This window comes from Oncorhynchus tshawytscha, linkage group LG05, assembly GCF_018296145.1.
Source record: "Oncorhynchus tshawytscha isolate Ot180627B linkage group LG05, Otsh_v2.0, whole genome shotgun sequence".
NCBI classification, from domain to species: Eukaryota; Metazoa; Chordata; class Actinopteri; order Salmoniformes; family Salmonidae; genus Oncorhynchus; species Oncorhynchus tshawytscha.
The window spans coordinates 15,424,147-15,442,990 of record NC_056433.1 but is presented as its reverse complement, the minus strand read 5'-3'; the positions used below and the strand labels follow the sequence as shown (position 1 = coordinate 15,442,990).

Genomic DNA, 18,844 nt, shown 5'->3' with positions numbered 1-18,844 from the left:
AACCAAATTGACCCCTAGCAATTAGAGTTCTAGCCAATGAGCTTCAGCCCCTTGCCATTTCTGTGACAGCTAGCAAGATGCACACACAGCAGACCGAGAGAGAGAGAGCAATGGCGTGGGGTGCACATATCTCCACATGTGAAGTAGTATGCAATTTTTGGGGACCCTTTTGGCTCGTGAGCACTAAATTCAGAACTACTAGATAAAAAGTATACAAAAGTACTGGTGAAAGAAAGATGTGAGAGGCCAGTTTATGGTACCCCCCAGTCTCTCAGGCTCTGGTCATATGGGGGATGGGGAGTGGAGTGTGCAACTTAAAAGGATTGTGAAGTGCTGATAACAGTTACCGGCAGGGAACCGGTGAAACCACTGCATTCAGAACTGATGTGTTGACCAAAATCAAAACAGAAGATTCATTTGCAACCCCAAAAAATGTGATTTTTCGACATTATGTTATGCAATTTATTAATTACTTTATTCAGGCATTCAACGCATCCATGATGGCATGATCAGTCTGTCAGTTACTATACGGTGGGGAAGAGTTAACACTGTGGGTGTGTATTCAGCACACGTTTTCAGACGTTTAGATTTGGGCCATTCATCTCTAGTCAGAGGCAGAGTGAGGCATGCTGGGTTTGCTCCAGCAATAGCTTAGCACTTGAGTCCGAGCTGTGTACCGCTGTGCAACACCACACACACTAATGAGCAGGATGTGCTGGTTAAGGCTAAGCCCCATGTAAACACAGGGATACCACAGGCAAACCCGATGCCTTCCCTCACGCACAGATCCGCACACAAGAATGCACGTAAGTACTTTGGGCTTGGAGTCAATTCAGTATTTATTTTTTGTTGCTTTGGTACTAGTTTCACAAGTATGTGGTACATTTTCACAACTCAGAGTACAAAACTCCAAGCTGGTCACACAACACAGCCAGTCTTTCATTCAAAACCTGTCCTTGTGCATTCATTTGGATTGTAAACATCTCTCCACACAACCATTGATTCAAAATATACGTTTATTGTGACATGTAATGAGAACATTGGTTTAATCACCAAAACACAACATAATGATATAATTTAGTTGTTTTAACTACCAGTTAATCCAATAGCAAATAATGCAAGATACAAGGTTCACATTTTCCCAAATGTATTACAAATAAAAATCAGAAATACCTTATTTACATACATATTCAGACCCTTTGCTATGAGACTCGAAATTGAGCTCAGGTGCATCCTGTTTCCATTGATCATCCTTGAGATGTTTCTACAACTTGATTGGAGTACACCTGTGGTAAATTGATTGGACATGATTTGGAAAGGCACACACCGGTCTAAATAAGGTCCCACAGTTGACAGTGCATGTCAGAGCAAAAACCAAGCCATGAGGTCAAAGGAATTGTTCGTAGAGCTCCGAGACAGGATTGTGTCAAGGCACAGATCTGGGGAAGGGTACCAAAACATTTCTGCAGCATTGAAGGTCCCCAAGGACACAGAGCCTCCATCATTCTTAAATGGAAGAAGTTTGGAACCATCAAGACTCTCCCTAGAGCGGGGGAGAAGGGTCTTGGTCAAGGAGGTGACCAAGACCTCGATGGTCACTCTGACAGAGCTCCAGAGTTCCTCTGTGGAGATGGGAGAACCTTCCAGAAGGACAACCATCTCTGCAGCACTCCACCAATCAGGCCTTTATGGTAGAGTGACCAGACAGATGACACTCCTCAGTAAAAGGCACATGACAGCCCGCTCGGAGTTTGCCAAAAGACACCTACAGACTCTTAGACCATAAGAAACTAGATTCCCTGGGTCTGATGAAACCAAGAGTCTTGGCCAACTCTTTGGCCTGAATGCTAAGCGTCATGTCTGGAGGTGGCAGCATCATGCTGTGGGGATGTTTTTCAGCGACAGGGACTGAGAGACTAGTCAGGATTTGAGGCAAAGATGAATGGAGCAAAGTGCAGAGAGATCCTTGAAGAAAACTTGCTCCAGAGCGCTCAGGACCTCAGAATGGGGAGAAGGTTCACCTTCCAACAGGAACACAACTCTAAGCACACAGCCAAGACAACGCAGGAGTGGCTTCGGGACAAGTCTCTGAATGTCCTTGAGTGGCCCAGCCAGAGCCCGGACTTGAACCCGATCGGACATCTCTGGATTGGACATCGATCGGACATCTCAAAATCCATATATAGCAGACAAACCAGTTTAAAATCTATAGGTTTTAGAGCGCAGTTAGATTAAGTGATGGTCAAATGTATTTATACAAATGAGAAGAGAATCATATGAAAAGTATTGTGAGCATTTCATTGTAAAACGCAATTACTTTATATGAAAGGTATTTCTAGATGAAACACTGATTAGGTTTGCTGAAAAAGTTACCGTGTGATTCTGTGTGTTGGACTTCGTCAATTGATCATGTGTTTAAAGTTTAGAAAAAACTGCCTTTTTGATGATTGTACTAAGAGTTGTGAAATTTGACCACATTCTTGTGAAAATGGTCTCAAAGCGATACAAAAAACGAAAGGATTTCATTAACAATATTGATCTGCCTTTTAGATGCCAAATGAAAAGAAAAGTGTTTTCATTCCTGTGCAACCAACCCAAAGCAGGAGAAAGGGCTCTGTAAGACCAAGTGGTGTAAAAATTCCTGGATTTAATGGCTTAAAGTTGAATACTATCTGTCCAGAAGGTCACTGGTCATTTTAGGCGTAGAGGAATTACAAACATTTTTCAAGTAGATGTGTCAATGTGGTGTAGAGCAGCTAAAAACCACATCCACCAATTGTATTCTCTGTTTTATTTCCCTAGTTTCTATTGTAGACAGTGCAGCCTTAACATGGCAGTATGGCTGCCAGAGGTCCACAGCCATGAAAATAAACTTGTTTGAAACACCTCTGACTGTGAACACAGCTTAGTAATACTGTTGACCAGTCACTGAGAGGGGAGGGCTGACAAATACATTCTCTTGAGACTTTCTCAATAGCACTGCTGACTTACGAACACACACACACACACACAGACACACACGCACACACTGACTATAATACACTGTACATAAAACATACCCACACAGGACGAGGTCACTTCCTGTGTCGGGGTAGGGCTATTTCCTCTCAGCTGGTCTCACCAATAGCAGGGCTCCATTCCTATCTGACTAACAGGTTTCAGAAGGTCAAACATCCCGTCCACATGTGTTCCTGTGACGCTGTAGTACTGTAGTGTAAAACCTGGGAATGAACATCCAACTGAAGTTTCATCGGAATAGCCTACAGCCTAGACGTCAGGAGAGCTATCAGACACAGTAAACACAGTGTCATACACATACAGTGCATTCAGAAAACATTCAGACCCTTTTCCGTTTTCCACATTTTGTTACGTCACAGCCTTATCCTAAAATGGATTCAGTAAATGTTCTCCGTCATCAATCTACCCACAATATCCCATAATGACAAAGCAAAAACAGGTTTTTAGAAATGTTTGCTAATTTATTTCTACAACTTCATTGGAGTCCACCTGTGGTAAATTCAATTGATTGGACATGATTTGGAAAGGCACACACCTGTCTATATAAGAGACCACAGTTGACAGTGCATGTCAGAGCAAAAACCAAGCCATGAGGTCGAACGAATTGTCCGTAGAGCTCCAAGACAGGATTGTGTCGAGACATAGCTCTCAGGAAGGGTACCAAAAAATGTCTGCAGCATTGAAGGTCCCCTAGTACACAGTGGCCTCCATCATTCTTAAATGGAAGCAGTTTGGAACCACCAAGACTCTTCCTAGAGCTGGCACCCAGCCAAACTGAGCAATTGGGGGAGAAGGGCCTTGGTCAGGGAGGTGACCAAGAACCCGATGGTCATTATGACAGAGCTTCAAAGTTCCTCTGTGGAGATGGGAGAACCTTCCAGAAGGACAAAGGGGAATATGGTTAGGAGCGAGGGAAAGATGAACGGAGCAAAGTACAGAGAGATCCTTGATGAAAAACATTATTTCCAAATGCATCGTATTTCTGCTGCCTGCTTTGAGGAATACAAAGATTTCAAAATGTATTTCTAAGCTGTGTACTGATTACTGAAAAGTGCAGCAGCACTTCACCAAGTTCTCCTCTGACTTCAGTCTCTTCTAACAGGAATCAAGGTAAGACCCAAGTGCAGACTGTGTGAAGTAACAATGTTTCTTGTAACCACAGGGGCAGGCAAACGACAGGTCAAGGCAGGCAGGGGTCGATAATCCAGAGCAGAGGCCAAGGTACAGGACGGCAGGCAGGCTCAGGTCAGGCAGAGGTTGGTAATCCAGAGGTGGAGCAAAGGTACAGAACGGCAGGCAGGCTCAGGGACAGGCAGTGGTCAGGCGGGCGGGTACAGGGTCAGGTCAGGCAAGGTCAAAAACCAGGAGGATGAGAAAAAGAGAGACTAGGGAAAACCAGGAGCTGAGACAAAACGCTGGTAGGCTTGAACAAACAAGACGAACTGGCAACAGACAGACAGAAAACACGGGTATAAATGGGGAAGATGGGCGACAGCTGGAGGGGGGTGGAGACAAGCACAAGGACAGGTAAAACAGATCAGGGTATGACATCTTCTCTTGTTTGATGGGAACAATTCTCTCCTGGCTTACATGAGAGGCCGCCTTTCCAGGGAGTGTGAATGTTCAGACATGGAGGGAGAGTCACAGAGCTGTGCTTACCAGGAACCACATAGGCTGAGTCCTAATTCTCCAACCTTTTCCAGAAGTGTGCACTTGCACGCTCCCCGTCATGGATATGATTGTTGTAAACATTGGCTGGAGTGAGTTTTTCCATTATTGTCAAATTCAAATGAGAAAGTGTGCAAGGTGGAGAATCGGGATGCAGGAGAGAAGTCAGGAGAGCCTCACTCCTCTCTTATGCAACCCTGAGAGAGGCTGAAGATCCAACACTGGAAGAGGCTGAAGATCCAACCCTGAGAGAGGCTGAAGACCCAACCCTGAGAGAGGCTGAAGATCCAACAATGAGAGAGGCTGAAGATCCAACCCTGAGAGAGGCTGAAGATCCAACCCTGAGAGAGGCTGAAGATCCAACACTGGGAGAGACTGGGGATCCAACATTGGGAGAGGCTGGGGATCCAACATTGGGAGAGGCTAGGGGTTCCAACATTGGGAGAGGCTGGGGATCCAACACTGGGAGAGACTGGGGATCCAACATTGGGAGAGGCTGGGGATCCAACCCTGAGAGAGGCTGAAGATTCAACACTGGGAGAGGCTGAAGATCCATCACTGGGAGAGGCTGAAGATCCAACACTGGGAGAGGCTGAAGATCCGACACTGGGAGAGGCTGAAGATCCAACACTGGGAGAGGCTGAAGATCCGACACTGGGAGAGGCTGAAGATCCGACACTGGAAGAGGCTGAAGATCCAACACTGGGAGAGGCTGAAGATCCAACATTGGGAGAGACTGGGGATCCAACATTGGAAGAGGCTGGGGATCCAACATTGGAAGAGGCTGGGGATCCAACATTGGGAGAGGCTGGGGATCCAACACTGGGAGAGGCTGGAGATCCAACATTGGGAGAGGCTGGGGATCCAACATTGGGAGAGGCTGGGTATCCAACATTGGGAGAGGCTGGGGATCCAACATTGGGAGAGGCTGGGGATCCAACACTGGGAGAGGCTGGAGATCCAACATTGGGAGAGGCTGGAGTTCCAACACTGAAAGAGGCTGGGGATCCAACATTGGGAAAGGCTGGGGATCCAACATTGGGAAAGGCTGGGTATCCAACATTGGGAAAGGCTGGGGATCCAACATTGGGAAAGGCTGGGGATCCAACATTGGGAAAGGCTGGGTATCCAACATTGGGAAAGGCTGGGGATCCAACATTGGGAAAGGCTGGGTATCCAACATTGGGAAAGGCTGGGGATCCAACATTGGGAAAGGCTGGGGATCCAACATTGGGAGAGGCTGGGTATCCAACATTGGGAGAGGCTGGGGATCCAACATTGGGAAAGGCTGGGGATCCAACATTGGGAGAGGCTGGGGATCCAACATTGGGAAAGGCTGGGGATCCAACATTGGGAGAGGCTGGGGCATTGGGAAAGGCTGGGGATCCAACATTGGGAAAGGCTGGGGATCCAACATTGGGAAAGGCTGGGGATCCAACATTGGGAAAGGCTGGGGATCCAACATTGGGAAAGGCTGGGGATCCAACATTGGGAGAGGCTGGGGATCCAACATTGGGAAAGGCTGGGGATCCAACATTGGGAAAGGCTGGGGATCCAACATTGGGAGAGGCTGGGTATCCAACATTGGGAGAGGCTGGGGATCCAACACTGGGAGAGGCTGGGATCCAACATTGGGAGAGGCTGGGGATCCAACACTGGGAGAGGCTGGGGATCCAACATTGGGAAAGGCTGGGGATCCAACATTGGGAAAGGCTGGGGATCCAACACTGGGAGAGGCTGGGTTCCAACATTGGGAGAGGCTGGGGATCCAACAATGGGAGAGGCTGGAGATCCAACATTGGGAGAGGCTGGAGTTCCAACACTGAAAGAGGCTGGGGATCCAACACTGAAAGAGGGGGATCCAACACTGGGAGAGGCTGGAGTTCCAACACTGAAAGAGGCTGGGGATCCAACACTGGGAGAGGCTGGAGATCCAACACTGGCAGAGGCTGGGGATCCAACATTGGGAGAGGCTGGGTATCCAACATTGGGAGAGGCTGGGGATCCAACAATGGGAGAGGCTGGAGATCCAACATTGGGAGAGGCTGGAGTTCCAACACTGAAAGAGGCTGGGGATCCAACACTGAAAGAGGCTGGGGATCCAACACTGGGAGAGGCTGGAGTTCCAACACTGAAAGAGGCTGGGGATCCAACATTGGGAGAGGCTGGGTATCCAACATTGGGAGAGGCTGGAGATCCAACATTGGGAGAGGCTGGAGTTCCAACACTGAAAGAGGCTGGGGATCCAACACTGAAAGAGGCTGGGGATCCAACACTGGGAGAGGCTGGAGTTCCAACACTGAAAGAGGCTGGGGATCCAACACTGGGAGAGGCTGGAGATCCAACACTGGCAGAGGCTGGGGATCCAACACTGGGAGAGGCTGGAGATCCGGCCACACAGAATGGAAAACAATAAGGACTGGAGCCCGAAAGGGGCAGGACACGATGACAAAACATCAACTGAGAGAGATACCACTGAACAGTGCTGATGGAGAAGAAATAAGAAGGCATGTGGGGGAGTGGGAAAAACTGACACACAGGGGAAAGATGTGTATCTGACTCACATACATTTGTTCATATACTTGTTCATACACATGCATGAACACACATACAGTACACACGCACCCCCCTTTCCAACCCTTGCATTTTTTATTTGGGTCAAGGAAGATTCCCAGATATCCATTGTGGGAAGCAGCCTTTTGGGGGCCCTAAACATATTTGTTTGGGGGGGCACCCACAAAGCGGGCAAAACATTTTAGTGGCCCCCCTCTTGACGGCGGAGAGAACGTTTTTACGTTTTAAAGTACATTTCCTGCAAGTTTTCTGCAATTCTACACATTCTGCCATAAGGCGGAGAGAAAATGTTGCTATTTTATAAAAAATGTCATGCAATTCTACTCATTTTGCCATGGGGCGGAGAGAAGAATTAGTCATTTTAAAGCTAATTTCCTGAAATTCTACACATTTTGCCATTATTTATGCCATGTCAATACAATATCTAAGCGAGTGACTAACAAAATCAATGTGGGCCCCCTGGGCACATGACCTTCGTGCCTGGTTGGTAATTTGGCCATGATTACTACTAAGTTTAGATAGCTGGCTAGACTAACTTACCAATCACATTTTTTTGTTGCTTACATGGGCTAATTGAGTGACTGTCAGTGACTGACATAACAAGAGGAAAACTAATGATGCACAACCACATTTCGGCCCTGGTCAAAAGTAGTACACTCCATACATTGGAAGAAAAAAAGATAGCGATTCAACATACAATGGTAAGGCAACCAGCTGCAATAGGATTGTGTGTTCACTCAACAAAAATGTTCTTGGGCAAACTCACAACAAAAAGTTTGTGTACATTTTGTTGAGCAAACTCACAATCCTATTGCAGCTGGCTGCCTTACAATTGTATGTTGAATCAACATTATTATTCGTTTTTTTCTATAGTGATGGCTGTCTCCCTGTTCCTCTCACAGGGGAATATGCCTCTGCTGGGGTTAGGGAGATGGATGAGTCCCCTGGGAGACCAGAAAGAGCAGAATAAGAACAACTGTGACATTCGTGGACATTGTCCACGTTAAGAGAAAATGAGTTTGAGGGTGGATTTTTAAGTGACGCATGGAGGCTATAAATATATGCGTATGTCTGTGTTTGTAAACAAGCAGAGGAACCTTTTGTGCTCTGAAGTGTGGGTATTCCCGGAAATGTGTGTGTGTGTGTGTGTGTGTGTGTGTGTGTGTGTGTGTGTGTGTGTGTGTGTGTGTGTGTGTGTGTGTGTGTGTGTGTGTGTGTATATATATATATATACATATGCCTGTATGCCTTTGTGCGTGCCTGTGTGTGTAAGCACCGTGTTTGAGGGCTGGTGGTGAGGGGGCTGAATCAGAGGGGGCAAGCAATGGGAATTATCTTGTGGGGGAACAGGGAGTAGACGAGACTGGAGAGCATAAAGGTAGGACTATTAGATCGGTAATGAAACGCAGCTGTGGACCAGTCAGGCCCATAAAGACATGAGGAAACAAAAAGCCATGTTCTTGGACTCTCAGAAGAAAGGGGAGGCCTGGGAATGGAAATGGGAATGGGAATGGGAAAAGCCTGTTTATGATGCAATAATGCTGCAGAGGACACTGGATTCGTGTAACAGAGCAGCCACTGTAGGTGCTGTTCCTGTCCCTCACTTCTCCACAACACCTTCCACGCACAAAGCAATGTTAGTTAGCTAGCCACCAATCTACTTTTGAGTAAGAATGGAGGTAGGCGATGTATTCTGAGAGCACTTCAAGAGAAAACAAAAGAGCTCATGTCATCATTCTGACACTTGGCAGAATGAAATGATAAAATATGAAAAGATGACGCGCTTCCCTGGGTAAAGCTCTCCCAATGCACATTGAGGAATAGAACAATTAACATGTTTCATGGGGTCAACTTTACACTTATTTCAGAGATGGAAACAAACCTGGCCCATCTGTGGTCTGGTCTGGGTAAGCGGCTGCCTTGTTTAGAGGGGGTTACAGCGCTGCGGCTGGACGGGATTTAATTATGTTCTAATGCCATGCGCACACTCAAAAAGAAAGAAGGGATACTGATGTGTTGGGTTGGGTAAGGGTTTGCAATGGACCGTCATTATCCCAAATGGAACATTGATAAGATCATATTTTCTGTGAAATGGCATCGCTGAGAGACCCTAATGGAAGCCACGAGTTTCCAGTGTGGCTGGAGGATGGGGACCGCAGTGCGTATCGCAGGCTGTTTTTTCCAGCCCAGTCAGGAAAAAAACATTACCCCTTACCCAAACCCCCCTATACTCTAGTTCCCTTCTCTTCCCCATCAGCTTTCAACATACTCACTGGGCCCAGTGGGGGAGACCATGGAGACAGAGGACGACCTAAATTACAGCTGTGGGTAACACAGTAATCCACATTATCATGAGGTATTCGCTGCTGATTTCCTCTTTGGACTCAATGTATATATGGTTCAAACGCATTAAGAAGGAAAGAAATTCCACAAATTAACAAGGCACACCTGTTAATTGAAATGCATTCCAGGTGACTACCTAATGAAGCTGGTTGAGAGAATGCCAACTGTGTCCAAAGCTGTCAGTCTTCAAGGCAAAGGGTGGCTACTTTGAAGAATGTAAAAAACTTTTTGGGGTACAACCTGATTCCATATGTGTTATCTCATGGTTTTGATGTCTTTACTATTATGTAGAAAATAGTAAAAATAAAGAAAAACCCTTGAATGAGTAGGTGTGTCCAAACTTTTGACTGGTACTGTATATACGAGACAGATGTCTGGCCTGGCAATCCATGTCTATGTTTTGGAAATGCAGATAATCTAAGAGTGCTGTAGGCATAGACTTTACGTCTCATAGTTGAGACAGGATGCATATTATGAACTGTGTAGCTACCGACTGCATGACAACATAGACTTTACGTCTCATAGTTGAGACAGGATGCATATTATGAACTGTGTAGCTACCGACTGCACGACAACATAACTTGAAGCACTTCAATATGAGCAGCAAGTTTAACAGAATTTCTGATTGGCTGTAAAAATAAATGTAAAAAGTATTAGGATCCCCATGAGCTAACGCAGTAACGCAAGCTAATCTTCCTGGTGTCCAACACCAATTAACAAGACATTACAAACAACCACAAATCAAGACTTAACAAACATTCAACAAGTAGACAATACAGACAATTAAAATTACAGGAAACACATTTAACATTCAGTTGATGCTTTCTATTTCCTGTCCCGTCATATGGTCTATCTCATTAGATGTTCTTTCTATTTCCTGTCTAGTCATATGGTCTATCACTTTAGATGTTCTTTCTATTTCCTGTCCAGTCATATGGTCTATCTCATTAGATGTTCTTTCTATTTCCTGTCCAGTCATATGGTCTATCACATTAGATGTTCTTTCTATTTCCTGTCCAGTCATATGGTCTATCACTTTAGATGTTCTTTCTATTTCCTGTCCAGTCATATGGTCTATCTCATTAGATGTTCTTTCTATTTCCTGTCCAGTCATATGGTCTATCACATTAGATGTTCTTTCTATTTCCTGTCCAGTCATATGGTCTATCACATTAGATGTTCTTTCTATTTCCTGTCCAGTCATATGGTCTATCACATTATATGTTCTTTCTATTTCCTGTCCAGTCATATGGTCTATCACATTTTTTTCTTGAAGGTGGATTTACTTGTTGCCTGAGAATTATGGATTGGTAAAGAGTTCCATTCAGCAGTGGCTCTATATAAAACTGTAGATTTAAGGCTATTTGTCCTTGGCTTGGGTTGTCTTAGCTGCCCTGAATATGCCTGTCTGGTTTGGTGGTTATGCGTGTTGCTATTATGTACTACCTTGCCTGAAACATACTGTGTTTTAAAAAATATATATAACATTCCTAAAGACAATCAGAAGTCTGGATAGTAATTTGTTTTCAACGTGAAGCCATGAGAGATTCTGATGCATTTGGATAATATTCAGCTTTTTATATATCTTTCTTTGCTGCAGATTACCATATAACTGGGCAGTACTCTAAGTGTGATAGGACCAGGGATTGAATCACCTGATTCAGAGTGCTAGATGTTACATACTCTGAACCTTTTCTTGTAACAGAAATTCCCTTACCCATCTTAACAATATTATCTATGTGTTCTGACCATGATAAAGATGAGTGCGACATGACGCCTAGTAGATTTGTTTTTTTTCACTTGCTCTACATGCTATCTATTCATCGACAAATTCAATTGGGTATCATCAGCAAGCATATCTTGAACCAAATACAATACATTTAGTTTTAGAAATGTTCAACACCTATTTGTTCATATCAGTTCTTAGTTCACTACTCAGTACATCTGTTAGCTCATTACGTTCTGATGCTGCGCTGTACATTGTAGAGTCATCAGCATACATTACCACTCTTGCTTTGTTCATGACTGAAGGTAAATCATTAGTAAAGCTAGAGTAGAGAAGTGGGCCTAGGCAGCCTCCTTGAGAAACACCACAGTGGATATCTTTACTGTTTGAAAAGCTGCCATTAAAGGACACATTTTGCCTTCTCCTGGATAGATGGCTTTCCATCCAGTACAGAGCTGCGACATAAAACCATAACATTTGAGTTTACCTAGTAACAGTTCATGATCAATTACATCAAAAGCAGCACTGAAATCTAGCAACACTGCACCAACTAACTTCCTGTCATCCATACTCTTTAACCAATCATCTGTCGTTTTTTCTAAAGCCGCACTCCTAGAATGCCAGATTTATCTTCTACTTTTTTGGCATAATAACGTTGAATCATTACATTTCTCAGCTCATCATCAATCCATGGGGCATCGTTTTGACCTCACAGTGCATTTTCTTAAAGGGACATGCTTATCAGCTATACTCATAAATAATTTCATAAACAAACTTAGTGACATTTCAGGATCATCCTTACAACACACTTCTAACCATTGCACATTCTTAATCTCATCCAGAAATGAGTCCTGATTGAACCCTCTGTCGGACCATCGGTAGCTTGTTTTCCTAATGAGTGCAACCAAGTTATGATCACTACAACCTAGTGCCACTGATACAGCTTTAGAACAATGTCCAGCCATGTTAGTAAAAATGTGATCGATACAAGTTGATGATGTGATACCGGACTGTCGCACATTAAAGGGTAAATTGTTCAAGTGAGAAATAAATTGTGTATGACTAATTCATATTCAGGTCTTTTAAAGTCTGGCTCTTTGTTGCTGTCAGAGAGTCCCCACTGGGCTAATGTCAGCCCCTGAAATGACTTGAAACACAAACACTTTGCTCAGCTTTATTCACAGCCATTTGCTTTTCCCTGACGTGTGAAAAAGAAAACAAGATGGTGTTTTGCCAAGAACAATATTTGCCTTGTTTAATTTGGGTTAAGGTATGCTGCTCAGACAGCACCCTTCCCTTCCTCTCCATGTTGACTTTCAGCATCATATACTCTATGACGCTCAATGGCTTCTTCCGTTCCTAAAATGTGGGCTTTCACCTACCTCGAGCCAGTCACGTGTTTTTGGCATGGCCAGCACAAAAGAGCAGCACTCCACTCGTCTCAATTTCTATCAACATTGGGTAGAACATATTGTATTGTCCATGATGTTAACAACAAGATAATGATCAACCACTGTTATTTTATCAAGATGATTCCCAAAGAGAAATGTATTTATACAAAGCATTTATTAAAAAATATATTTTCAATGTCTGACCTCTTCGAGGTCAACAGTAAACTCTTTATTATAAAGAAAATGTGAACCCAATTATGTTTATTGGCCAGGAGCATTTTAATAGTTGAATAGTTCGGTCTGCCATAATTGAATTTTAGATGAGTGAAATAAGATTGTATCAGGGCTGTTCTCGTGCCTTATAATGCCATATGTATATAGGGTCTCCATTGTGGGATTACAAGGCCTCTTCATCCTCGGTACACCCAGTCCTAATGTTGTGCGCGAGACTGCTTAGCGAAAAACAACAAAACCCAGGACAGCTAAGCCTATATCGCATTCTTCCATCGTGAAAAAGTGCCGGCTTGCATGAGAAAATAGGAGATAATTAGGTAGAAAATCCACCGCACATTCCGCATGGCAGCAGTTCAGCCAGCTGAACACAGAGGGCCCTTCTTCTGCACTGGAACCACAAAGACATCAAGGCAGTTTACCACTGGATCTGGGCTGGATGAGGTTGCTGGGCTACGTGCCTGTGATGACTACCTAGTGGAAAAATGAACCCATTATCCTGGGACTACACCTCTTGATGCATCTTATCCTCTTCACATGTACCACTCAAAGTCATCTCTGACTGAGAAGGAGCTCTTAGGAGCTCTCACGTAGGAGAACTTCAAGAACATATAAAGGATTTGGTCCCACACTGAAAATGTTCTGAAAGTGTTGCTACCATGAGACGCTCTGATCAACTCTACAACTCTGTTACATTTTTTAAAAAAAATGTTGTCTTATGTGCAGAGACCAGGCTGCTACTGTAAGTGAGGCTTCACTACTGTTCATGAGGAGCGGTGCACACTGCTAACTCATTCAGCAAACATTGGCAACAAGAGGCTAGTATGTAGAAGCAACATAAACTGTACACGGTCCAAAACCCACCTGCTCAGCCTAACAATAGTCCTGGTTAAAACTCAGGTGATACCAATGCATTTATATTCGAGTTAAAAGGTGGCGATTAATCCATTTCGTTATTTCACTGTTGGGGAATAATCTTTGATTCAACTCTTGTGACTGAACTGCTACTCACAGACCTCTGTTTGTTATTTCAAACCTCTCCCAGCCACATCTCTAGTCATTCATTCTACTGCTGACAAAAGCACCTGAGACCTCATTTATAACAGTTGCGTAAAATTTATACTAAATACCTGCGCGTGCCATTTCTGAAAAGACTGTTCACGCACAAAAATATTAAGATTTGACAATTACGTCCTTAATTGCTGTATACTTCAGAAGTATTGGAATTAGGCCAAGACAGTATCTAAAATAAATAACAATGGTGAACTTGATCAAATGTCTTTGGAGGTGTTGGCAGAATGTTTTCTTTTGCAGTACCATTTGCTGTAAACCATCTGACCGCTTCTGAAAGACAAAAACAAAAAATTGTTGTGCAAAACAATTTGTTGTGTAGACAGTTTGAATTGTAGACAGTTTGTAGACAGTTTGAATTCAATAATGTAGACAGTTTGAATTGTAGACAGTTTGTAGACAGTTTGTAGACAGTTTGTAGACAGTTTGAATTCAATAATGTAGACAGTTTGAATTCAATAATGTTTTGCATTTACTGTTTTCCCGAACCTAAATATGCAACATTGCCTGCGAATTCTGAAACGTATACTCGTAGGCTATACTTACAGTGGTAGTCTACACACTTCACTGCAAAATATCAACTGTCTGTTTACCTGTTAGATTCTAGTGTATGTTATGAACCATCCTCCCGTTCTCAGAGCAAGGAGAGCAAAAAGTAGAAATTATAATAGCCTATCTAATAGGCCCAATTAAATGAGAGATTAATAGCCTATCTAATAGGCCCAATTAAATGAGATATTAATAGCCTATCTAATAGGCCCAATTAAATGAGAGATTAATAGCCTATCTAATAGGCCCAATTAAATGAGAGATTAATAGCCTATCTAATAGGCCCAATTAAATGAGAGATTAATAGCCTATCTAATAGGCCCAATTAAATGAGAGATTAATAGCCTATCTAATAGGCCCAATTAAATGAGAGATTAATAGCCTATCTAATAGGCCCAATTAAATGAGAGATGCGCATGGTCATTTGTTTATGGCTACTTCGGGAATATGAACTCATCATGGCCATAAATGGTGATTAATTTATTCTGCAATGTTTATGGTGTACACTGAGTATACAAAACATTAAGAACACCTGCTCTTTCCCTGACATATACTGACCAGGTGAATCTAGGTGAAAGCTTATTGATGCCACTTACTAAATCCACTTCAAGTAGTGTAGATGAAGGGGAGGAGCCTGGTTAAAGAATGATTTTTAACAACTCTACATACACTGTATTATTTTAAACAACTTTCTGATAGTTTATTTAATCATTTTGCATTTTTCTGTGAATGTGTCCGTTTACAATGAATAATTCCATTCTCAGTCTGATGATTCATATGGACTGTAGTCATAAAGCTTCAGCTTGTGTGTTATTACAATATTAGCTCATAGCAGTAGATTTTTAGTTTGGAGTTCTCGGCTGCAGCAGATGGGTTCTAACGACATAAAGTTGATGAAGAGAAGAGTCTGTGCAAGGTTTTAACGGTCCGTTTGGAACGCTGCCAGGTTGCTCTCTGTCTGTGCCAGGTTTGAACGTCCATTTGGAACGCTGCCAGGTTGCTCTCTGTCTGTGCCAGCTCTCCATCCCCTCAAATGTTATTTGTCACATGCGCCGAATACAACAGGTGTTGACCTTACAGTGAAGTGCTTACTTACAAGCCCTTTAACCAAAAATGCAGTTTTAAGAAAAATATGTGTTAAGAAAGTATTTACTAAATTAAACTGAAGTAAAACATAAATAATAATAAAATAGAAATAAAGAAAATATACAAAAAATTGAAAAATATATATATTTTTTAGTTAAAATAAATAACAATAGAAATAGAACAAATCATTTGATCTGTTGGAGTGGTATGCAAATTGGAGTGGGTCTAGGGTTTCTGGGATAATGTTGTTGACATGAGTCATGACCAGTCTTTCAAAGCACTTCTTGGCTACAGACATGAGTGCTATAGGTCAGTAGTCATTTGGGCAGCTTACCTTGGTGTTCTTGGGCACAGGGACTATGGTAATCTGATTGAAACATGTTGGTATTACAGACTCGGTCAGGGACAGGTTGAAAATGTCAGTGAAGACACTGGTCAGCGCATGCTCGGAGTACACGTCCTGGTAATCCGTCTGGCCCTGCAGCCTTGTCAATGTTGACCTGTTCAAAGGTCTTACTCTCATCGGCTACGGAGAGCTTAATCACACAGTCGTCTGGAACAGCTGGTGCTCTCGTGCATGCTTCATTGTTGCTTTCCTCGAAGCGAGCATAGAAGTCATTTAGCCCGTCTGGTAGGCTTGTGTCACTGGGCAGCTCGCAGCTGTGCTTCCCTTTGTAGTCCTTAATAGTTTGCAAGCCCTGCCACATCCGACGAGTGTCGGAGCCGGTGTAGTACGATTCAATCTTAGTCCTGTGTTGACATTTTGACTGTTTGATGGCTTGTCGGAGGTCGTAGTGCGATTTATTATAAGCGTATTAGTGTCCCTCTCCTTGAAAGTGGTAGCTCTAGCCTTTATCTCAGTGTGGATGTTGCCTGTAATCCATGGCTTCTGGTTGGGATATGTACGTACGGTCAGTGTGAGGACGACATCGTCGATGCACTTATTAATTAAGCCAGTGACTGATGTGGTACTCATCAATGTTATTGGATGAATCCTGGAACATATAATAGTCCTATAGCTTAGCATCCGCTTCATCGAACCACTTCCGTACTGAGCGCGTCACTGGTACTTTCTGTATGAGTTTTTGCTTGTAAGCAGGAATCAGGAGGATAGTTATGGTCAGATTTGCCAAATGGGGGGCAAGGGCGAGCTTTGTATGTGTTTCTGTGTGTGGAGTAAAGGTGATCTAGAGTTTTTGCCTCTAGTTGCACAGGTGACATGCTGGTAAAAAAATGTGAAAAGACCGATTTCAGTTCCCCTGCAATAAAATCACCGGCCACTTGGTGCTCCACGTCTGGATGTGCATTTCCATGTGTGTTTATGGTCCTATACAGCTCATTGAGTGCGGTCTTAATATCAGCATCGGTTTGTGGTTGTAAATAGACAGCTATGTAAAATTTGGATGAAAACTCTCTTGGTAAATAGTATGGTCCGCAGCTTATCAATATGGCCGTTGTGGAGTGATGGGGCTTCCCCTGCAAGGGAGCAGGTGGCCTATAGGAGAGGCACAACAAAAGTGTTGACCGCCACCTGCTTGCACCTTTAACCATTCATGGCCTCCTTGTCTGCAGCGCAAGCCGACAACTGTGTCACACAAAGCGCCGGTTCCACAGTTCTGCCCACCGCACAGGCCCATAGTCTAGGGTCCCAGCCAAGTGGCAGACCATTGACTGGCTGAAAGCGCAGCCCATCAGCCTTTTAACACAGACAGCGAGTGCCGAATACAATCTGTCCCCCTGCTGCTCTGAATGACAGATGTGATAATGACTTTGCTGTTCTTCTGTCCTCCTCAACATTCTAGAATGTAGCCTGATGACTGGAGTCAACCAGTTACTATTTTCTCTGCCATCAGACTAGGCATTCGAAGTTTCCTGATCGTTGCTTCCTGTTGGGTGTAATTGAAGGGGTCAAAGGTTGTGGATGTGTTTAGGGTCAGCGGTGTGATGTATTCTCACCCTGTTTTCTGTAACTAAGGGCTCTGTCCTCCTCCTCCTCTCCTTCTCTCCTCTCCTCCTCAGTATGAATGAGGCCAGGACAGGACAGAAATAGTGCTGCTATAGTTTACTGATGGAACACGGTGCACCTTAGGCCACTCCGACCTCTGACCCCTCTCAGTCTCTCTCAGGAAATGAGAACTCTGGACAATACTCTGAGGGTTTATCTATTTCAGGAAACACTGGGGTTGATGTCATTGTATTTCAAAATGTCTGTAATTGTTTTACCTTATAGATATGTTCTCTTTCATCCTTTTTGGCTTGATCTTGAGCTGTTGGGAGATTTCTAACTTGTGTTATTTAAAAAAAGTTTAAATCTGACTTAGAGACGTTGCTCACGGTGATGTTGAAATAGCCTTGTCTGATAACTTAAACTGAACGGTCTTAGAGTCGAGGGTTTCTGTTTTTAAAAAGGAAAGGAAATTGCTCGGAATTCCTGAGAACCAAAATAAACAGGCGACAGAATGAAGTCCGCTTTTAAAAAGTCTGTTCAGCAGCTCAGTAGCAGTACGTCATGGAAGGAGGCTGAGTGGAGTGGGGGGGTGGCCAAGCCAAGGAACAAGGGGTGTTTAGATTTAGAGTGGGGGTTGCAAAGGGGGTCCTCCTAACCACAGTGGGCTCACATACAAGGCAGACTGTGTGTGTGGAACTAACTGAAGTCCCTCCCTCCTCTGTTTCCCTACAGATGAGCTGGAGACAGAGAGAGAGATAGAGAGAGCAAGCGAGTGAGCAGCTGTGTGTGTGAGTGTGAGAGAGGTGCTGAGTTCTGAAGAGCTCACACAACAGGACAGAGCCCAGCTAGCGCTGCTGAGACGGACTATGCAGAATAGTATCTGAGTTTGTCCTGAGGATAGACACCAAGTGGTAAGATAACTTTACAGCTGGTGTGTGTATACTGTAGTTTGTTGTTTTTATGTGCTTTTGTTTTAATTTAACCTCGTGATTTAATTTAGTTTTATTAAAATGTATGTGATTTCATTTGATTTAATTGAACCTTTTTTTCACCATTTAACTATTGGTCAGACGGCAGTCAAGCATCGATCATCATGTCACCAGAATAACACCTTCAATATTTATTGGAAAGGAGCATCAAGCTCATCACCGTACACTTTCACCACCCTGTGAAGTTCATCATAACTTATTTCATTTGTTGCCTAATAAACTGCATGGTTTTCCGAGTCGTAGTGGGAGG

The 18,844-nt window shown here is 43.6% G+C and overlaps 1 protein-coding gene across 2 annotated transcripts in view; it reads left to right on the top strand.

Moving 5' to 3' along the window:
* The first annotated feature begins 18,350 nt into the window (after positions 1-18,350).
* Positions 18,351-18,844, top strand: part of LOC112249994 (rho guanine nucleotide exchange factor TIAM2-like) — a 28,631-nt gene continuing 28,137 nt past the window's right edge. For both annotated transcript variants that reach the window (XM_042321536.1, XM_042321535.1), the window contains exon 1: positions 18,351-18,516. The gene's annotated coding sequence lies outside the window, so the exon portion shown is untranslated. The remainder of the gene's footprint in view (positions 18,517-18,844) is intronic.